The sequence below is a fragment of the Euprymna scolopes genome, chromosome 6 (assembly GCF_053919585.1).
Source record: "Euprymna scolopes isolate OS-2025 chromosome 6, ASM5391958v1, whole genome shotgun sequence".
Classification (NCBI taxonomy): Eukaryota; Metazoa; Mollusca; class Cephalopoda; order Sepiida; family Sepiolidae; genus Euprymna; species Euprymna scolopes.
The window spans coordinates 64,504,284-64,524,831 of record NC_136487.1 but is presented as its reverse complement, the minus strand read 5'-3'; the positions used below and the strand labels follow the sequence as shown (position 1 = coordinate 64,524,831).

The 20,548-nt window shown below is 34.1% G+C and overlaps 1 protein-coding gene across 1 annotated transcript in view; it reads right to left on the bottom strand.

Annotated features, from left to right (window-relative positions):
* The window catches only part of LOC145277665 (uncharacterized), a 399,006-nt gene extending 381,339 nt beyond the window's left edge, over positions 1–17,667 (bottom strand). The window contains exon 1 of the mRNA XM_080129328.1: positions 17,232–17,667. The gene's annotated coding sequence lies outside the window, so the exon portion shown is untranslated. The remainder of the gene's footprint in view (positions 1–17,231) is intronic.
* Positions 17,668–20,548: the final 2,881 nt, after the last annotated feature.

The window sequence follows — 20,548 nt, the reverse complement described above, 5'->3', positions numbered from 1 at the left end:
AAATCGGTTAAGATCAATGGAAGTGGTAAAATATTTTCTCTCTAATAAATTCCTCCTCCCCCTGCCACCACTTAACACCGTTTGGGGATCGTCCACAAGGAACAGTTGAGAAGAGAACACCGGTTTGGCTTCGTAGTTCTTTCATGTAAAGTTATTTAAAATCACTAAACTAAGCTGCAGTGCTCTGTGGCGTAGTGGTTAGCGTGCTGGACAATTCACATTATATTTTCACGTTCGCGCCGACCTACCGTAGTCGTTTTTTGTTTGTTTTTTTTCCTAAACAACTGGAATGGACTTTTCTTGGTGGCCGAACTGTTAACGTTGCAGATGTTTTTTTTTTTTTTCACACTTTATTTTCCTACTTTTACTCATGACTCCGGGTTTGATCCTTCCTATTTACCTACCATAACATTTTTTAAAACTCCCCCCCGTCCCGGAAACAAACACTCGGGCAACGCCGGGTACCCCCGCTAGTATATATATATAATTATTTCCATACGTGTCGTAGTTTCGAATCCCAAGTTTGGATGTGTTTAAGTGATGAGCCTAAATGAGGGCGAAACTTGAGTCTAGGACTTCCGGTTTGTTGGCTTTCATTGCTCTTGTGAGTTGCGACGTTGCTTAGTTGTGAAAATAATCATAACATCTCTCACATTTTGAATATATATGCGTGTGTGTGTGCGTATGTTTGTGTGGGTTTTTGTATAATAAAAGATTTATTATACAAACATAGCATGTCTACACATTCAGAACATGTTGCAGTTGCAGCTATTATAAGCTCGACATTCATTAGCGATTATTAATTTTGCTTCATTATACAATGAAACCACACAGAACAAACTTATACGGCTTGAAGATGTTGAGCTTATTGCAGCTGCGACTGAAACATGCGCTGAATGTGTAGTCATACTATGTTTACATGAATGCACATTTTATGATGTGTATAATATTTATATGTGTGTATGGATAAATAGAGCTCTTCGAATGTAAATAACGTTTGTTTTTTTATACATAAATGTATCATGACTACACTTTCAGAAAGTTCCAGAACAAGTTCCACAATAGGAAACCATAAAGATCAGATGTATTGGTCTGATGTGTCGAGCTTATTGAAGCCACGAGTGAAACATGTCCTGAATGTGTAATCGTACTATGTACGTATAAATAACACTTTATTATAAGAAAATAGCTCTTTTATTATGGAGTATTATAGTCTCTCTCTCTCTCTTTCTCTTTCTCTCTCTTTCTTTCTGTCTCTCTCTCAATACGTACATATATATATATATTTCTGCAGAAATATATTTTCTTATAATATATATCAATCCTTATTTAAGAAGCTCAATGTAATTACAGAGCAATATAGAGAATAAATGACAAAAAGTTATATTCCAAAATTCATGATGTTGACCATCTTATAATTTAGTTGACTTATACAAAGTATATGTTTTACGCTACGAAACAGATACTGTCAAGAATTGTATGTCAACTGAATTAAAGGAATAAATTATAAGATGGTAAACATCATTAATTTTTGAATATAATTTTTTGTCATTTATTATCTCTCTTCCTCTCTCTCTCTCTCTCTCTCTCTCTCTATATATATATATATATATATATATATATATATATATACACGCGTGAGTGCCGATATAACTACTGTTTCATGTATATGCATCAGTATTAAACATATTTATGGATATATATATATATATATATATATATATATATATATATATATATATATATACTAGCTGTACCCTGCCACACGTTGCTGTGGCTCAAATTGGCGCAATGGAAAAAGTTCCAAAATGAGAAAAAGCATATTTCTTATAGGTTTAATTTTCCATTTCGTATGGGTACACAGTTTTTGTTTTTCCATTTTCTTAGCTGATATAGAGATTTTCCGGTTTGGTGACTCTTGAATACGTAATATAAATTGTCCATGTGAAAAAACAGTCAGTGTGTAACTGTAAGGCCCACAATTGTAAAGATTGTTCCCTGTGCTTTGTTGATGGTTATTGCAAATGACAATAAAATTGGAAAGTTCAATTTCCTAAAGTGTAATGATGTATCCGGTGGAATCATAGGAATGTATGGAATGAAGATATATTCATCTGTGAAAGGTCCTGTTAAGATTGTTGTTTCTATGATATTGTTTGTTAATTTTTTTTTACTGCAAGCTATGTGCCATTGCAAAGCTTGGATTGGTTTATATTTCACAACATGATAATTAGTACACCAAATTTCAGTTGCAATACATGCGGTGGCATCCCTGGCAAATATAGCTGTTGGATAATTAACCACTTTATCTGCTTTCACAACAGTGTCGATAGATTTGTATTTGACTACCTCACTTGGAATTTTACATTGAATAATAGCGTTAAGTTCATGGGCATCATGAATTATGTTTTTTTTTTTGTTTTTTTACTTACTAAACAGAAAATGAAATCTTTCGTCAATTCGTGGCTGTGAAATGAATCGAACCGGAAGTTCAGTTTTATCAACAGAACAGATTCACATCACGGTTAAAAAATATATTTATTTTATTTAATATTTTAATAATTCGCGAGGTAAATTTATTTTAATAACATAAAAACATGCCTCGACTCTAAAGATGGGTTGTCTGAAAATTTCAAATAAATTAGTAACGTAAAAATATGGATTTATTCGTTTGGAACGAACCAAATTAACATTTATATATATATATATATATATATATATATATATATATATATATATATATATATATAGATGCATGCATATCAAAATTTACGTCAACAGTACTTAATATGTGCGTAGAAATTAGTCGCAATTGTTTTAAACTAATATTTAGCTACGACTGAAATATGTTGTGAATGTCTAGCCATGCTGTGTTTGTATAGATAAAACTATTTTTATAAGTAAATAGTACTATTTATTATTGTGTACTATTGCATATGCACCGTAAGGATTCTCTGGAATTTTATTGTGTAGTAATAAAGCATACTTGACATTGCCCGGGATTGAATGAGGATCAACAAATGTTTCACTCTCCTATATTTTTAAAATCAAATCCTCCTTCAAAATGTGTTGTAGCCTATATTGAACTGTAAAGAACCTGTTGATTTTATAAAATTATTTTCATATATAACAGCTAGAATTAAAGTTTAACATGCCAAAGTCAGTATCATGTGTCAATTATGCTCAAAACAGGAACAGTCATTTCGAACGCGCTCCTGTCATACCAAAGAACCTATTGTTGATTTTATATGCATGGCCTTACTGACTGCGCGGTGATAATGGCTTGAATTTAAGTTTAAAATGTAAAAGTCAAGTATCATGGTTCAATTAAGTATTAAACTAAGGATTCATTTGAACGTGCCATAAAAAAAAACTCCTGTTGATATTATATGCTGAACTTTTCTGCTTTTGTGGTAATAAAACTTCTCGGTACTTATGTGTTTTTCATACCGCGCTGAAATAATAACATTTCAGAAACCATTCTTAATAAAGGGAGGGGATGTTTTGTAACTATTTCTGTTCTTCCATCTAACAATTTAATTAAAAAAATATATATCGTGCAACTTGAATTTAATCCGAAAAGAACTATCTAAAAACAGCGCGGTATCAAAAATGCATAAGCACCAACTTCTCAAATCCACGTGTAATATTCGTCTGTATAAGGCATTAACTTTGGTCAAAATTGTCTGTTCTTTTAATCACCGAATATTTTAGATTATCGATTATCGATACTTATCGGAGACATTCCGACGCAAACCTATTTAAGAACACTGATAGATACATAAAGTACGTTTGTGTGAAATTTCATAAAAATCGGCCCAGTCGTTGTGGAGTCTTTATAGAACTCTCTCTCTCTCTCTCTCTCTCTCTCTCTCTCTCTCTCACACACACAAACACACAAACACACACACACACACACACACACACACACACACACAAACACACACACACAAACACACACACACACACACACACACACTTTTTATATAATAGTAGACATATGTAGATTTGGAAACAATATGTTTTTGCATATATTTTGAAATCTTTATATAAACCAACGTTTTCAAGGTCAAATCTCAATGATTATAAACATACCTTCAATTTTAAATTAAAATATTTTAAAATATGAAACTTTAATTTATACACATACCCAAGGTTATGGTAGAAACTCTAGAAAACGACCTTCAGTGTGTAATGGAATGGGCCCGTAAATAGATGGTAACATTTAATGCTATTTTTATTTATGTGCCTATCCAGAGTGCCCCTTTTGGGGGAGCTGGATTTTCCCCCACATTAAAAACTTACCTTTTGTCCAACTCTGCCCTTGTGGAGAGGCAAGTAAATAGAAACATTTAATGGTATTAGACTAAGTTTTTATCCTACGTAGAAACTACAAAAAAAAAAAACAAAAAAAAAACTTTACAACCGCCGATTGCCATGATAAATAACAGCCTACCTGAGAGTCCCCCTTTCAAACTCCTAGGTTTAACATTTACAGGCTGCTGCAAAGAAAGTGGGCTCCCTCTACTGCGCTAGAAAATTACTCGCACCAGAGAGCATCTTACATCTACTAGTAGTTTCCCACTCTCAGACAGGGTCCAAGAAAGAGCCTCAAATCTAATAGGTCTCGTTCTATCAACCAATCACGATCCCAAATACACCCAAGTGGCAAGATGCCCTTTCTGAGGTGAAAAAGCGTAAACAAAATATAACAGAGCATACATAAACAACAGTATTATGCTACACTCCAATGACCAAGATTTTATTTACCCTAATAATCATTTAACTTCAGTACAATTACGGAACCGTTTCGTTATGTTAATTTCGGATATTCCCCCCATGAACTCAGAAGAAACCAAAATGTTCGCCTTCAGAAAATGATACATAGCGATGCAGTTAAAAACAAATATAATAAAACAACACAATTGAAGTTTTTAAAAATTCTAATTCTATCTTAGTGTTCTTCATCTTTTGGCTTACAATGATTCCATTTTATTAATACTTATCCTCGAGTGGCCATTAGACTTGATAAGTGGAGAGCTAACAGTAAACAAAAAGATATCCTGACAAATTGTTGAGTGGACGGATAACATCAACTCACTCGCACATTTTATTATTATTATCCATCAATTAATCAGCTCTTCTAAAGGAATACTGTTTTAAATCGCACATCTGTCCGAGTCTTGTCGTGACCTTTGACCACAACAAACCCTCAGCTTTTGATTAGGATAGGAAGAGACACTGCATCGAAAAGTCTCTATTCATTAATCGTCATTAATCATATTCGAATAACATTCTTTTTGTTTGTATGCCGTTGTCTTGTGGGAAGCACGCAGAAGCATAAATCATTAATCAGTCATAAAAAAAAAATGGACGATCGGTTAGATGGCTAGGCGAATAGAAGTCCGCTTTACAAAACTGTGAAGTGGTATAGGGCCGGAATTTCAGTCGTATTTCACCACCTATAATACTGAATAGAGTCATGCCAATCAATGTCACTTATTTTACATATAAACTTAAGCTATACAGATTTTCAAAGTCAAACCCAAAATAGCAATCACTCTGACATATTGCTATTTTATTTAGACTAGCCTATTGTTTCGTTAGTTTTCTTCTTCACTATGTTATTGGAACAAATGTAATAAATTTAAATTAGTTTGATAATAATAATAATAATAATAATAATAATAATAATAATAATAATAATAATAATAATAATAATGGGGTAAAACAACAAAACAGAGACAAAGGATTAGACAAGAAAAGAAAAATGGGAAGAGAAACAACTACACGGAAGATTCATAAGAATGAGAAAAGATGAGAATAACGAAAACACTTTGGACATGGATGCGAAAAGGGCACGTAAGCCGAGAAACTGAATCCCTAATAACTGTAGCACAAGATAACTCAATAAGAACCAACCACATCAAAGTAATGATCAACAAAACACAAGAAAACAGCAAATGCAGACTCTGTAGAAAAAAAGACGAAACGATAAACCATATCGTAAGCGAATGCATCAAACTGGCCCAAAAGGAATTCAAGAACAGACACAACCAAGTACACTGGGAATTATACAAACAACTGCATCTCGAACGCGGACAAATTGTACAAGCATAAGCTGGCAACAGCACTTGAAAACGAGAATCACTAAATCCTATAGGACATGGACATACAAACAGATAAACCCATCCAAGCAAGAAGACCGGATATCGTAATAATTAACAAAAAAGAAAAGTCTTGTCAAATCGTAGACATTGCTGTTCCAGCTGACCACAGGGTGAATATCAAAGAAATGGAAAAATGAGCAAATACACAGAGCTAACCAGAGAACTGAAAGGGATATGGATGATAAAGAAAATCAAGATAATACCTATAATAGTAGGAGCACTAGGAGCAATACCGAAAACATTGAAAAAGAATGGGAGAAATTGGAATCAGAGATATGGCTGAAAATATACAACAAATAACAATAAAATATTAAGAAAAACCTTTGAATGCGGAGACTAATACGCATGAGCCACATGAGCGGGCCAGACAAATTGCTACAGAGTGATACCAAATAGTCGAGAAAGGTCAAGGAGAATGGAAAGATTGATGAGAGCACTGCCTAGATCTCCGCTGGACACGCGTGAAGAGAACTGGGACCTTGTGGAGGCTTATTGCCACCCAAATTCCAGTGGGAACCAATGGCCGCTACCAATGAGAAATCAATAATAAGCGGCTGTTGCAATAACGCAAATTCATTTCCAAATGTTATCGAAAGAGGTGGAGGGTACTGTAAATCTTGGGAGGGTTGTTGTCACTCAGCTTCCAGGGAATACTAAAGTTTGTTTTCAAGGAGAAATCTTTGATGACCTGCGTGAAAACTCCTTGTGAGCCAATAATAATAATAATAATAATAATAATAATAATAATAATAATAATAATAATAATAATAATAATAATGAGTAATATTATTTATTCAGGAGCTAGATTAAAGTTTTAAGGAGAGTGCGTTTATTTACAAATTTTTTTAAATAAAACTATTTAAACCAAAATTTGGATTTATAGATTTATATAATAATAATAATAATAATAATAATAATAATAATAATAATAATAATAATAATAATAATGTAAAGACTAACACAGACGAACCAAAAGCGTAGACCAGACAAACTGCTACAAAGACAAAACATGAAGCACTATATGGAACTAAGAACATTGAAGAACATACCTATAAGTTCTCTAACTCAACCCCCATGCCCCATTGCCACATCACTGCCCCCCCAAATAAAGTGAAACCAAATAGCCAATTAGTCAAGGAGGAAGGAAAGACCGAGGAGTGAGCACTGATCAGACCTCCACTGTATAAGTGCGAGGAGAACTGGAATCTTGGGGAGGCTTATTGCCACTCAAATTCCAGTAAAGACCAATGGCCATTGTCAACATGAAATCAATGGCAAGCAGCTGTTATTTGCAAATGATATCGAAAAAGGTGAAGAGTACTGGAAAATCTGGGGAGACTTGTTGTCACTCAGCTCTCAGGGAACACCACAGGCTGTATTCAATGAGATTATTGATAGCTTATATTAAAGCTCCCGGTGAGCCCACAATAATAATAGCAATAAAAAAATATATTAGATTCGGGTCTGTTTTGATCGAAATCACATTTTAAATTGTCGCCGGCAAGTAGTTGTTTACAAGTAGAAAAAAAAGTCAACCCGGCCTCGTTTTCGAAAACAAGTCAATACGGTTTCGTTTTCGATTTTAAAAAATTTTATTTTGGAGAAGAGGAATAATCGCTATTGGAGAGTACAAGGATTTTTTTTTTTTAGAAGTGGGGCTCATTTTAATTTCTCGCTTTTTTTTTGGGGGGGGGGAGATTCAAATTTGTCTTTTTTTGCTTCCATTGAATAGTTGTAATTGTGCTTCCAGGGAATAGTTGTAATTGTGCTTCCAGGGAATAGTTGTAATTGTGCTTCCAGGGAATAGTTGTAATTGTGCTTACATTTCCGCCAGCTTTTATTTTTTTAATATTCACACACACACACACACACACACACACACACACACACACACACACACATATATATATATATACATATACATTATATATATATATATATATATATATATAATGTATGTATGTATATATATATATATATATATATATATATATATATATATATATATATATATATATATATATATATGAAAGCAGTTGTGTTTGAGGGTTGTGTCAAATGCAGTTTTATTAAAAAAATACTGTTGCGCTCTGGTCAAGGTCAAAGTGGTAATGAGAATTGATTTTAATAATTCTTATTCTTTTCTTTCTCCTGAAAATGGGGTTTACCTCGAAAATTTGATAAGTTAACACCACCCTGCCATCCAGGTGCGATGTTGCTGAATAAATACTTATAATTTAAAATTATTGAAATCTTAAAATATGGTTATTATTCCTGCCAATACAATACAGATTTCGCGCATAAAATGAATGTGTAATTTTTTTCTGCTATAAGCGTTGTTTAAATTTTAATTGAAATACGTAAGTGTAGAAAGGCAATAGAACGCTGTTATTTATATATTTATATATAGATTGATGGGGAAAAAGTTGGCTGGTTAACTTTCCCGCATCCAAAACCAAGCTTCTCTCTTTTCATTGTAATCATTCTGGCCCCCATCTAGCCGCAATTGAAATGAATGACTCTCGTCTTGGCGAAGCACCGTGTTTTGATAAGCTTCTGGAACTGACCTTCACTCCTTATCTGAAATGGAACAGATACATCAAATGTGTTGCCAAGATCGCTGGAAAAATGGTTGAATCATTCTACCACTCCAGTAAGTATCTCACTGTCGATGCATTCCTCTATCTGTATAAGAGCCAAGTACGTCCTAAAATGGAGTACTACTACCACATTTGGGCAGGAGCTGCTCGCTGCGCCATATCTTGCTTTAATTAAGTTCAAAACCGGCTTCGAAAGCTAGTAGGTGATGCCCTTTTCTCTTCGCTACAACCTTTTTCTCACATAGGAGATGTTGCGAGCATGCCCCCGCTTTATCGATATTTCCATGGAACTGCTCGTCTGAGCTCCAATCTATCGCCCCCTCTTGCCAAACTTTCATGAAAAACACTCAACTAGCTACGATCATTATCAACAACCCCTCCTCTCTATTTGTGCTTAAATCTAAACACAGATTTTACGAACAAAGCTTCTTTTCTAGAACCGCCCGCCTGCGGAATGCGGTTTCATTGGCTTCCTTCTTGGCTGATTACTATATGGTAGCATTCAAGTCTAATGTAAACAAGTTCTTGTTGAGCCGCCATCTTAAATAATCCAAATTCTACCAATCTACACCATTGACGATTACTACACTACAACCTTACATTCATTAACTCTTATCCTTGAGTGGCCTTCGATCTTGATAAGTGGTAACTCCCTTCTTCTGTTGCCGGGTTCGAATCTATCGACCATTGTTAATCGTGACACCCTGCACTAATGATTCCCGAAAGGATGAAACACTAGTGTCTGTAGGTATTTAAAAATCATCATTGTAGATAATTATGTCAGCCCCTTTAAGAAACTCGTTTCTTATCGTTGACCACTTTCAGTTTAAATAAAAGTCGGTCAATTTAGATCATATGAACGGATTATCATATAATGATTAGATCACTCTATAAAGGCGTGAAAGCATTAAAAGTATAAATGTTTAAATTTCAATAGTATTTCTCGCGGTTAATGGTACTGATGATTACCAAAAGGATGAAACACTAGTGTCTGTTGGTATTTAATGCTTATTATAGTAAATAATTATATATATATATATATATATATATATATATATATATATATATAGTAATTTATAAAATATATATGACGATTAAGCTACACTGAATATTCTGCGTTTCATCCAACTATAGGATTCGTCAGGTTTATGCGCGAATTCTGTCGTTGCTTCTTGTTTTTATACATGTTGAGGATTACTAGTTGGCCAATCAGCTTTCTAGTATCCACCGCGCCCCTTCCTACCAGCCAATGGGCATTTCTTTTGCAACTATTGTTGCTTGATAGACTACGCTTTTTGTTAGACATTTGTTTTGGACTGGGCAAAGTGTGCGGTGTCTACAATTGCATTTATCTTGTTCGTTATTAGTATTTTTATTTATGGTATGGTTGTACTTGTCCGGGGTTGGTTTGTTATTATTATTATTATTATTATTATTATTATTATTATTATTATTATTATTATTATTATTATTATTGTCGAGACATACAATATCAAGACGAATGAAAGAAATGGGGGTTTCCTCTAACAGTGTGCAAATGAGACATTTTTATCTAAGGAACATCAATGATAGAAAGAGATTTTTCTCAGGTTATGGCAAGAAAGATGCAGAATGGTTCAGAAATGTTTTTTAGTTAGATGAATCAAGATTTTGTCTTTTTAGTGATGCTTCCGATGCTTCCGAACGGTGTAACCGAAAAACTGGAGAAGGATTCTCGCCAAGTTGCATAAAATCGACAGTTAAACACGAGAATGGAGAGATAATGGTATGGGTGATCTTTTACGGCAGCAAAAGTTGGGGAACTTCTTAGATGCCAATCAATACAAAGGACTACATTCGAATATTAGAAACAGGACTATTACTAAGTATCCAGAAGCTGAGAATATCCCAGAACATTATTTTTTATCATGATAATTTTTATTTTATTTCTTTTTATTACATTTTCACCCCAAACAAGGCACATTGCCACTTTAATGTAGGGGGCTACTATCAGTGACATAAGTTACATGGATACTATGTGGGGAGTTGGGCAGCAAGATGTCGGTTCACGTTACACTTGAACTTCTGCATGTCAGTACAGTTGGGGAAGCAGGAACCCGGAAGGGAATCCCAAAGTCTAGCGGTTCTGGGGGAAGAAACTACTGGAGTAGAAAGCTCTCTTACATCTAGGGATCTCAACTGTGAAGGGGTGGGATTTTGCTGCTTGTCGGGTTTGTCGGGGGTATTTACGTTGAGGGGGTACCAGTGCTTGCAGTTCGTCGGAGCATTCACCGTTAAAATACTTGTAGAACAGGCAGAGGGATGCTATATTTCGTCGATAGGACAGGGGCTGAATCTTAGATGACAGTTCAGGACCTATCAGATTGGCACTCTCTTTTGAACCCTGTCTAAGAGCGAAATACTAGTAGAAGATGCACCAGCCCAAATATGACAACAATACTCCATACATGGGCGAATGGTGGCCTTATAGAGGTACAGGATACTTTCAGACGTGAGTAGTTTTCTAGCACGGTAGAGAGAACCTACCTTTTTCGCAGCCGTCCTGGCAATGCTCTCAATGTAATTTTTCCAACTCATGTTTCCTGTGAACGTTAGGCCGAGGAGTTTAAAAGATGTACTTTCAGATAAAGAGTCTTTGGCCATTGCTATTGGTGGTAGAGAAGGTTTCTTGTAGTTATTGAAGGAAACAAGTTTAGTCTTGGCAGCATTGAATGTGACCATCCATTTTTGTCCCCATTCTACTACAGATTGGAGGTCATCCCCTAGTGTTTCTGCCATTTCTTTAGATATGTGTTCATTGGTTTTCCTGTCGCGTCTGTTATAGAGCGTGGTGTCATCAGATTATATACCCATCTCACAGACAATTTTGTCAGGGAGGTAATTTATGAATATTAGGAATAATAGACATCCAAGGATAGACCCCTGAGGCATTCCTGCATTTATATCATATCGTTTAGATGTACGACGATTGAGGACAACCTGAATTTTTCTCTTATCAAAGAAGGATCTAATTATGTTTAGCATTCTTCCAGTGATACCTTATGATCTGATTTTCCTGAGAAGACCTTCATGCCATACCCTTTCAAAAGCCTTAGATATGTATAGTGCTACTGCTCTACCCTCTCCTGCTTTGTTAAGTGAATGGTATATACGCTCAGATTACAGTGAGGATGTCTGCCGTGAAACAGGCTTGCCTAAATCCATATTGTTGCCCGGTCAGAAGTTTAGCATCCGTAAGCTAATGGACTAGAGCTTGGTTAATTATGAACTCAAATATTTTGGCGAAAAGTGGGAGGAGGCTCATGGAGCGGTAATTTACTGGGTCAGTTCTTTCGACAGAATTCTTGAAAACTGGTACCACAGAAGCAGTTTTCCAGCAGGCAGGAAAGCAAGATTCATTAAGGCATTTGTTGTAAAGTTTGGAGAGAACCCGAGCTACTTCGGCGGAGCACTTTTTTAATAGCACAGTCGGGATGAGATCAGATCCACATACTTTTGAAAATGTCAAGATTTTTTCATGATAGCATGCACCTGAGAAGTAGTGATTTTCAGATCGTCGTGTGGCGTCTGTCCGCAAAGGAAAGTCAGGGAGGGGGTCGTTAGCAGGGTCCAGTGTGGAGTTGGAGGCAAACCGACTGGCAAGCATGTTAGCCTTCTCGGTTGCCGAGCAAACAACCTCATGATTGTTGGATAGTGGGGGAATTGTTGATTGTCCATTATTTACTACACTGTTGTAGATTTTCCAGAAGTAACGGGCTCCTAATTTCTGTGCCTCGATGCTTTTTTTGGTGGTTTCAGTAAATTCTCTCTTAGCTGCCGCTATTTCTTACAGTTATTTCTGGCTTCGATAGCCCCTGCACACACTGCTAAAGTCACAAAAAATGATTTTCTGATAATTCAATTGATGTGATATTTTGGCTAGGTCAAAGCCCCGATTTAAATCCAATCGAGAATATTTGGTCCATAATATCTCATGCATTGGCTGGAAAAACTTTTGAGAACAATGACAAACTGTGGGAAGCTAAGCAAAGCGAATAAAATAGCATCTCCTCTTCACAGTGTTCCACTTTGGTGGGGAGCATGTCTAAACGAATTGATCTTTTAAAGAAATCAAAAGGGAATGCGATTCCATCCTAAGAATTTATAAAGTAAATGTCTTGTTCTGTGTTATTAGTCTCATTTAAGTTTCTTTGTTCAATTGTTCTTTGTTCAATATAGCTTTTAGTGCAATAAAATGTATAAAATTTGTTTGGGCCATTTTTTTTTTTGGTTCACGGGTATATATATATATATATATATATATATATATATATATATATATATATATATATATATATATATATATAGTAAGTTTTGAAAATATGTATGTTAATTCAGCTACACGGAATTTTCCACGTTTTATCCTCGTGGGAACATGTTAAGGTAACACTTTGAAGTAAAAAATCATTATTTATTTACTAGCCTAGCAGTTCACCTCGGCTTTGCTCGGGCTCTTTATACTGTTCATAACTTCATCTGCATATATATATATATATATATATATATATATATATATATATATATATATATATATATATATATATTAAAACGTTTAACTCATGTCGAGGTAACCTACATCTAAAATTTCAAGTGTTTAGACCCAAATTGGCGGAGGAGTTTGATAGAATCTGCAAAGTAAACTCTTAAAACTTTGACCTCTTGGTAGGCAGATTTTCGCACAAAAACTGATTAAAAAGCTTGCTGCATGTCAGAATACCCTTTATGCAAAATTTCAAATGTTTAGACTCAAAATTGGCTGAATAGTTTGATAGAGAGCGCAAAGGTCAAATCTTTTGCACTTTGAACCCTTAGCAGCCAAATCTTCGACTAAAAGCCGATTAAAAATCTTGCCCTATGTCTGACCGCAGAGGTCAAATTTTGTTTTAATTTGACCCCAAATTTGACCTCTTAACATTTATTGTTTTGAGCTCAAATCATATTAAAAAGTTTGATCCATGTCCAAGTAACCTACATCCAAAATTTCAAGTGTTTAGACCCAAAATTGGCGGAGGAGTTTCGTTGAACTTTGAACCCTTGACAGCCAAATTTCTGTCCGAAAACCAATTAAAAAGTTTTTCCCAAATCTTAACACCCTTTATGTCAAATCTCGAGCAGACTGAAAATGACAAAGGAGTTTGGTAGGGAAATGTACACACACGCACACTTTCACTTATATATATATATATATATATATATATATATATATATATATATATATATATATGGATTGAATATTGAATACTTGTTTTACGACAGAAAAATAAAAAGAATATATTTAACACTACAAAGAAAGACAATCAGGCCAAAAAAACATAATCAATATGCAGTAGAAGCCCGGGATACGTTGACCCTAAGATACGTTTTTTTCAGGTTACAATGTGGAATACGATGTTTTCTCGACCCCTGGTTACGGTATTTGCCCCGCCTTACGGTGTTATTTATAATGATATTTGATTATATACATGTGTATTATAGACTGTACTGTATTTTGTTACTTCGTTTTAATGCCGTATCCCGGTGTTCTATTGTAATTTGCTTTACTCAACTTCTGTTAATATTCGTAAACAATAAACAAAAGCAAAATATTTCACGTTAAACTTTGACAACAATTATGGTTTGAGAAGTCAGTAACCAGGTTTAATAAGAAACATTATTAAGAAATTATTTGACGTATACGACATGCATTCCACAATATTTCTCATTCAATTTTATTAGTTGAATTTTTATTAGTAATTCAGCATACACGTTTCTGATTTTATATATATATATATATATATATATATATATATATATATATATATATATATATATATATATATATATATATATATATATATATATATATATACTAGCATGGGTTCCCGGCGTGTATGTTGAGCAAAAAAAAAAAAAAAAAAGTGGTAGTAGAGAAAGCAGGCTCGAACCCGTACCGTGAAGCAGGAAAAGAACGGGGAAAAACATGACGTCTTTGCTGTTACGACCGCCGTCAAACCGGAAGTGACGAAGGTTTAAATTAAGGCTAGACAATCGAAAAGAGGGGATGACTTTCGAAAATATCGGCGAAAAAAGAGATCCCTCCCTGTAGAAAACTGCCTAGTTGAAGGTGAAGAAATGAATGTTTTTAGCCAATTTTTCGGTATTTGTCGTCTGAAGGGTCGAGCTTCTAAACGATACTGATCTTGTGAAAATCCGTCGCCTCTGTCGAAAGTTTTAGGCAAACATACATCCATACATTTATATATTGGTAGCTCAAATTTTCGACCCAAACCGATTAAAAAGGTTGCACTATTTCTGAATACCCTTTATGTAAAATTTCAAATGTTTAGACCAGAAATTGTCTGAGTAATTTTGGTAGAAACCACAGAGGTCAATATTTTTAAACTTTGACCCCTATTATGATCCCTTAACATTTATTGTTTTGGGCTCAAATCAAGTTATTTAGTTAGATTCTTGTCAAAGGAACCTATATCTAAAATTTCAAGTGTTTATACCCAAAATTGACGGAGGAGTTTGGTAGAATTCTCAACTGTCAAATCGTTGAACTTTGACCCCTTCACAGCCAAATTTCTGGTCGAAAACGGATTCTTGGGGTACAATTTTCCCAACGTTTCGGCCAATATAACCTCTGACCTCCAGATGCATCTGGTTGAACTCGGGAATCTGCACGGTACGAGAATGGTTTCATTAATTCATGTGGGTACATTGTTATCGTCCTGTCAACCATGACCGAGTAGAAGTCTTAAGTAATCTTTATCATAGCCCTAATTAGTATCGGCCGCACTGAAGATCGAATCTTTGTTCTCCACAAGACTGTCACATTGAATTACCTTTAAACAGCTTTATCTGTTTATCCGTTTTCATGGTCGGAGGTTAAGTTCGCCGAAAAGTTGCGACGAGAACATCCAAGATGAAAACCAATTGTCCGAATATTTCAAAGACTACAAATTATCAATAATCATATTAAAAATTATCAAAGATAATAAAAGAAAATAGTTGTTCAGTTTTCAATGGGGGGTTCATTTTTATTATTCGTTTAATATAGACATGCTCTCTGCTTGATTTTCCGGTTGATCTTACTTATATCAATTTTGTTTATTTTCGGAATTTCGTGTAACGGCCCTATTTTACGTTATAGTTACATAAAGAACTGAACACACCACTAAAAATTGAACAATAATTTTTTTTTTTTTTATAATAATAATAATCTCAGAATTTAATGCGTAATCGATAGAGTAATTAGAAAATCTCTTTTTCATAAAAAGTAGACAAGAAAAATGTTATAGGGCGACGAAAAAGTTTTGGGGGAACATATCACCTCGAAAGGATCATTTTCCGTTAAACTTGCATGGCAAACGGCCCTATAACTTGAGTTTTTTTTTTTTTTTTATAAGACATTTAAAAAAAGATAATAAATAAATTTAGCGGTTTGATGATAATCCGAAAATAATTGACAACAAAAAATATTGAACGATTGTGAAGTACTGTGTAAGTTCATTTATTGTGAGAAAAGATTTTTTGATAAGACATTTCTAACAATAACTAATTAAACTATGCTTATCTTGACACTTTATCAAGTCGTATGATAAGCCCTCTCTCTTTATGTATATGTTTGTGTGTCTGTGTGTGTGTGTGTGTGTGTGTATGCGTGTGTGTGTGTGTGTGCGTATGTGGTATGTGGTATGTGTGTGTGTGTGTGTGAACAAGAAAACAAACTTCTCAAAATCGGTACAGGTCCGAATTAACACGGTAGAACTTAGATAAAGGACTCGATATCCTATCGGATACAGACTATATCATATACATATATATCTATACGCACAAACACACATACACACACATATGTGTGTATACACATGCGCATACACACGCATATAAAAACACACATACACATATGTGTGTGTGTCTGTGTCACGCATATATATATACGTGTGTGTGTGTGTTTATGTGCGTGTGTATGTGCATGTACATACATATCATACATAAATACCTATATATAGATATAAAATATTATGCATTTATTCGTGACATTTTTGTTATCATTTTTACGATATTGACAGCCAAACACACTCAATTACTTTTACCAGTATGTTCTTCAACATTAAGTGAAAATTAATTTTTCCTCAACCAAAATGCTCCACTCATAGCGGAGCCAATATTAACCGTATGTATCGCTTGAAAAAATAACAACAATAACAAAATCTCTCTCTCTCTCTCTCTCTCTCTCTCTCTCTCTATATATATATATATATATATATATATATATATATATATATATATATATATATATAAACACAGAGAGGTCGAGATAGATAGAAAGTAAAAGAGATAGAGATAGATAGATAGATAGAGAGAGAGAAAGAGAGAGAGAGAGAGAGAGAGAGAGAGAGAGAATAAAAAAAGTTTTACAATTTTGTGTACTTACCTATTGTAGTTAAAACCCGGTGAAAAGGCCAGTGACTGATTAGTGGTGACGCACGGTACGGAAAATGAACTCCTAATAGTCTTCGTCTGGAACAAACGTAAAACGATCGTGAGGACGTTTATAAACGCGCATAGAAACACTTCTATATACACCCGATTATGCATACATGCAACCAGACGCGTGTTCCTACGTCACGGGGCAACAATTTATATACACTACAACAACAAAAACACCGGTTGCAAAAAAAAAAAACACAAAAAAAAAACAAATAAAAAATAAAACAAAAAAAAACGGGGAAGGTACTGGTAACTTCGGACCGCAGCGCGACACACTCAGACCCGGGCCAGGTAATGATAAAATAGCCCAAACAGTTAACCATTGACGTGGGGTTTCAATGGCAAGTCGAACAACAAAGATTTGGAATAGTAGTTGTAGTAGTTGTTGCTTGAGTGACTGGCTTCCCAGTTGATTACATGGAGAGAAAGAAAAAAACAAAAGAAAGAAAGAGAAAAGAAGAGAGAGAGAGAGAGAGAGAGATAGAGAGAGCGTGAAAGAGAGAAGGGGGAGAGGGGTGACAATTGGTTTGGCTCTTTTTTTTTCCCTGGAGTTCTTTTTCTCTCTTTTTTTTTTGTTATGTGTTCAATGTCTACCTGGCGAAATACCTGAACTCACTTTCACCCATCTCCCCGACAATCGTTTCTGTCCCTTGCAAATGTCTAGGCCAGGTAGTTACAAGGTAGCGATTGACTGAGAAGAAGGGTCTTATCAAAATATGTACAGGTTGATGACTTTCTTCTTTCCCCCCCCTCCCCACCTTCACCCGTCTAACCCCCCCACCCTACTCCATCGCCGATCGGAACTATTGTATTTATATAAAACTATTAAACGCAGGTGACAAGAGAGGTTCTAAAAACTTGTTCGGGTTTGTTTTTTTTTTTGTTGTTTTTTTTTTTTTTGTTTTTTTGTCAAGATTTAAGAAAAGATTTTTAAACGTAAACATTGAGTTAAAAAGATAAAAAAGCAACTTTTTTATGAGAGATTTTAAAAATGAACTATGATAATGGTGTGGGCTGGTGGGGGTCTTTTTTGTTGTTGTTTTATCTATTTTTGTTTTATTGTTTAAAAAATGGGAGCGAAAGTGGGTGATGGATGAATTGAAGGTGGACAAATTTGGTTTATTCAAGAAGTAGGGTAGAGGAGTTGATGTATATTTAACACTCCAACGGGTTTAAAGTACATGAGAGTAAAAATAGGTTTTGTTTTATACTTTCGTGCAAGGTGAAATCAATGAAAGAGATAAAACGTCGATAAAAAATGTACGGAAATAAACTAGAAGAAAAAGAACGAAAGAAAGAAAGAAAATTAAAAAAAAAGGATGAAGAAAATATCAAGGCGGGGGTGAAAGTAAAGAAAAATGGAAAGAAAGAAGTGGGGAAAAAAGCAAAAGACGTGAAGAAATGATAAGACAGTTGCGGCGATAAAAGATAAAAATGAAAAAAAAAAAAAAGCAGAACGAGGAAAGGGAACACAGAAAAAGAAAAAAGAAAGAAAGAAGAAAAGAAAGAACAGTGGTAAAAAAAAGAATGACAGCAAAAAAGAATACTAAGAAAGAAAAGAAGAAAATGAATAACGGAAGATTGAAAGCTTAGTGAAATATAAGAAACAAAATGTGATTATTAGAGCTGTGACAACAGCATATTCTTTTCATTGTTTTGACTCTTGAGTATATATCCGTTAATATCTTATATGTTTTATATAGGTCGATGTGGTTCTCGGTTGATTAATTGTGTCTAACTGTGTCGAATATATACTTGAGAGTCAAAACAATGAAAAGAATATGCTGTTGTCACAGTTCTGGTGATTATACAACAACAACAAAAAAAAAATAGAAAAAAAGAAACAGAAAAGAAAAAACAAAGTGGAAAAGACAAAAATAAATAGAGAGAAAAAGATTAAGGATGGATTGTATGTGAGAGTAGGGGAGATAAATTCAGAAAAGAAAAAGGAAAAAATAAAGAAAATGGAAAAAATAAAAATGAACGTAAGATGAAATTAAATAAAGTAATGATGATGATGATGATGATGATGATGATGATGATGATCATCATCATCATCATCATCATCATCATCATCATCATCATCATCATCATCATCATCATCATCATCATCACTAAATGAATATTATGATCATGATGAATGAGCCCAAGTAATGACGTTTCTACAAGAACTGGGACACGCATACTCTCACACGGATATATACATATTCACACGCCTCCTCAGACAGAAATAAGAATATGTGCGAGCACACACACACACACACACACACACACACACACACACACACACACACACATATATATATATACGTGTGTGTGTATATATATATGTGTGTGTATATATATATGTATATATATATACACCTTGTTAACAAATATACACATATACCCGTTTCACACACACACACGCATATATATATATGTGTGTGTGTGTGTGTGTGTGTGTGTGTGTGTCTGAATGAAATGTATGTTGAAATGTATATATTTGTTAACAAGGTGTGTGTATATATATATATATATATATATATATATATATATATATATATATATATATATATATGAAAGCAATCAGTAAATATTAAGTTTAGCAACCAAAATGTTCTGTAAACTTTATTTATATAGAAATCCGAACCAAGTATAAAAGCTCAATACAACCAAGATAGGAAATGGAGCTTGCTATAGAAGAATACAAATTGAACACTGCAAAATTATATTCTATATGAATTTGTTGTTCGACAGGATACTCAAATAATATAATAAAGTTTCATTAATCTGCAGAGTTTAAAAAAAAAAATGCGTTCATATGACAAGAGGTAAGACAATTTGCTGATATTGGAATTAATTGAAACATCATATCATAAAAGCTAGTCATAAATGCAAAAAAAAAGAAAACTTTTTGTGCAAAGATTTCAATAAAATGGAGGATTTGTAAACAAAATAAATGGATAAATTAATAGTAAAAAATTAACAAAATCAGATGGAAAGATATAGAGATGTCAAGTATTATCAATTCGAAAAGATAATAGGAGACACTGTTCTCATAAGAAGAATACGGAATTATGCTGTTGATACATAGACTCAAATTAAAATCCCAAATGTATGAAATCATCCAAATATGTGTATCCAGCCTTGTAGAAAACTGCGTTTCCAAACAGTCAAGGGATAAAGATTATTTAAATCCATTAAAGTATTTTTTTCTTTAATTGATTATTCAGACGGCATAACAACTCCCATGGCCAGTAATAATGGTTTTAAGTAAAA